The sequence below is a fragment of the Xiphias gladius genome, chromosome 23 (assembly GCF_016859285.1).
Source record: "Xiphias gladius isolate SHS-SW01 ecotype Sanya breed wild chromosome 23, ASM1685928v1, whole genome shotgun sequence".
Classification (NCBI taxonomy): Eukaryota; Metazoa; Chordata; class Actinopteri; order Istiophoriformes; family Xiphiidae; genus Xiphias; species Xiphias gladius.
The window spans coordinates 24,648,165-24,651,458 of NC_053422.1; the positions used below are offsets into that span (position 1 = coordinate 24,648,165).

The 3,294-nt window shown below is 39.4% G+C and overlaps 3 non-coding genes across 3 annotated transcripts; all 3 read left to right on the forward strand.

The window, feature by feature from the left end:
• The first annotated feature begins 864 nt into the window (after window positions 1-864).
• On the forward strand, window positions 865-946 carry trnal-uag. Its single transcript has one exon. It is a non-coding gene; the product is annotated as a tRNA-Leu (tRNA).
• Window positions 947-1,414: 468 nt separating this feature from the next.
• Window positions 1,415-1,496, forward strand: trnal-uag. Its single transcript has one exon. It is a non-coding gene; the product is annotated as a tRNA-Leu (tRNA).
• Window positions 1,497-2,168: 672 nt separating this feature from the next.
• trnal-uag lies at window positions 2,169-2,250 on the forward strand. The gene has a single exon. It is a non-coding gene; the product is annotated as a tRNA-Leu (tRNA).
• The last annotated feature ends 1,044 nt before the right edge of the window (window positions 2,251-3,294 follow it).

Genomic DNA, 3,294 nt, shown 5'->3' on the forward strand with positions numbered 1-3,294 from the left:
TCAGTGAGCCGCTGAATCATAGCAGCTGAATGCTTAAAAGAGTTGTTGCTTTATTGGCCCACTGGTAAAATTACTCACTATGTGAAGAAAACACAGACAACGTATTCCCATTTCCAATCCAATAGTAATGGACTTTCAGACACTGTTGTCAGGCTATAAATTTGACAGACATTTATGCCAAAACTTTCACAGCAGTAAAGTCAAATTATATATAATGTATTCTCTATTCTTGCTTAAACACAAGTTTCAAAACATTTGGACGGAGATCTACTTGCAGGACCAAGGTTTAAAATTAATTGATTCATGCCTATTTACAGTTGTTGATAGACATTTTATATCAAGTGCTTATAAATGCCAAAAAACTGAGACAAGCAGTGGCCATCAGAGGGGACCTTTAGGCCAAATTATTTGTAATGACTACGTACATGAAGTTGCTAGTTTTGAAAACTTTTAATAACTTTTAATGTTCGTTAATGTTGTAGTGGAACTGGAGTTAATATATATAGCAAGGATCTGAGGCTTCAGATGCGTTCACTTTCATGTGTTGGTTTAATGTGTTTTAATCTAACAGAAACAGTTGCCACTCGTCTTTTGTGTGTATCAGTTAGTCTTTATGAACTGTGTGAGTGACGCTGCAGAAGCGTGCTGGACCAATAACACAGAGGTCAACGGATTGCAACCATCCTCTGCTAATGGTAAAGACTGTCTTCTGCTTTTGTTGTTGTAGTGGCAGCTGCTGATAATATATGTACTGTGCTGTAGCAGCCTTTGAATACACCTTGGTTTCAATAAAACCCTTTCAGTTATTCTGTCTGTCTGTTCTCCTTCATTGTCTGCCCCTTTTTCCAGCAAGGATTTCTCTCTGGTAGTGTGGCCGAGTGGTCTAAGGCGCTGGATTTAGGCTCCAGTCTCTATTGAGGCGTGGGTTCAAATCCCATCACTGCCATCTTTGTCTCCAGGTACATGGAATATCTGGTCTCAGACTTGGATTATAGCAGATTAAATTAGGATTATCCATCCAAGGATAGTTCTAACCAAATATCATTCAAAAAAATCATCTCACAAATGGCTTGACTGTGTATTCTGTGAACTGGAATGTGATGATTTCTGGAGGCTCTTCCGGTTGTTGCCCTACCTAAGTACTTCTCCCTTACCATTTCCAGAAAAAAATTTGAAATCATACAAACTACTTCAATCCCTGCAATCCCAGAATGATGGGTATCTATTCTGTCTGCAATTTATGAATACAGCAAATGAAAACTCTTTGAACACAAATCTAGAGACTCCAGATCGTAATTTGATTATTGCCCAAGCTACATAATTTAGTTTCCAATATTCAAATATTCACCTCGTTAAAGCAGCATGTATTGCTGAAATACAAACAAGTCCAAACATATGACATCCCAGAATCAGAGGTAGTGTGGCCGAGTGGTCTAAGGCGCTGGATTTAGGCTCCAGTCTCAATGGAGGCGTGGGTTCAAATCCCATCACTGCCATCTTTGTCTCCAGGTACATGGAATATGTGGTCTTGGATTACAGCAGAATCAGGATTATCTATCCAAGGATAGATCTAACCAAATATCATTTAAAAAAATCGAGGTTCACTGTTGCCATACCTAAGTACTTCTCCCTTACCATTTCCAGAATAAACTTGCTCAAGCTATCATGATTAGGTAAGCTTTAAGATACAGATTTCTACTTTTGCACATTGTTGCATTGCTTCCCTGAAGATTTATCCAGAAACAAAGTTTGCCAACCCGGTCCTCGTTTTTTAAATCCACTTGATTTAACGTGATCACAATGCAACGGCAGTTAGGAAATTCGTTTAAAATCATACAAACTACTTCAACCCCCCTATCCCATAGGTGAGAGCAGAGTGACGCAGCGGAAGCGTGCTTGGCCCATAACCCAGAGGTCGATGGATCGAAACCATCCTCTGCTATCATACTATCAAGTATGAATCCTGCTGGGGATCTATCCTGTCTGCACCTAATAATGAATCCAGCAAATGAAAACCCTTTGACCACAAATCTAGAGATTTCAGATCATAATTGGAATATTGCCCAAGCTACATAATTTAGTTTCCCTGATTTAAATTTTCACCTCGTTAAAGCAGCATGTATTGCTGAAATAGTCGACGATCAAGCATATGACATCACAGAACCAGAGGTAGTGTGGCCGAGTGGTCTAAGGCGCTGGATTTAGGCTCCAGTCTCTATGGAGGCGTGGGTTCAAATCCCACCACTGCCATCTTTATCTCCTGGCACTATGATTATATGTTCACAAAATTTAGAATGAAAGCAGGATTGGGGAAACTCAACAGGCAGACTTTTCATGTATTGGCTTGTATTCCTGACTATGACGGTGTGCTTTCAGAACTGAAGTTCCGATGACAAGAAAAGCTTTCAGATAAATGAATGTCCCCTTTAATGCATTGTTTACAACTGTTTTGCCATTCTGGTGGTCTGTGCACTCCAGGTAGTGTGTTATTCTGTTGTACTTCAGTTGGATTTTGGAGCCTCAGATATACACACACCCTAAACAGGTGGTTGAGAGTAGAGTGGTGCAGCGGAGGGACACTCAGCCTCTAACCTAGTCTTGGCTGGATTGAAGCCATCTTCTCCTAATTTCAAACATAGTAAACAACAAGTCTCCATATTGTCAGTGTCCCCATCCATAACCTAATTTTTTCCTCAATTGTTTTGATAACAGTCAACAATGTTTAATGGTCACATATTCTATTATTTAAGAATACTGGTAGCTTTAGGATTCAGGAAGGAATTTGGTCAACCTCAGAAGACAGTTGGTCATTTGGAAATCCAACAGCATACTGTTTTGCGTTTATCTTGTAGTCAATGAATTCTAAGTCATTAGCAAGCTTTTCTTTAAAAAAAACAAAACACTTGCAGTTCTTTTGACCAAAGATAAGCTCCACTTAATCTTCCACATCATCACTTAATTCCAAAACATTTACCTCGAGTAAGGGGCTGACAATATGGTTGTTGCTTGTACAGCTCAATGACCAAGCTTGTTATCCCATTATCCTTTTTTAGATAAGTAATTGTCTGTAAACCACCACAGATTGTAGGTGTAAGCCCCAGCCTAAGAAAATGCTAGCCGGGTGGCACAACAGAAGTGTACTTCACTCATAACCTAGAGGTTCATAAATTGAAGCCATCTTCTGTTAATGGTAAACTTTGACATTTAACAAATAAGTTGAATATTCACTCAAGTAGCTTTGTTTTTGGTCTCCATCATGGTCTCCATCCACTCCTGAGAGAAAAATTTTGGCTC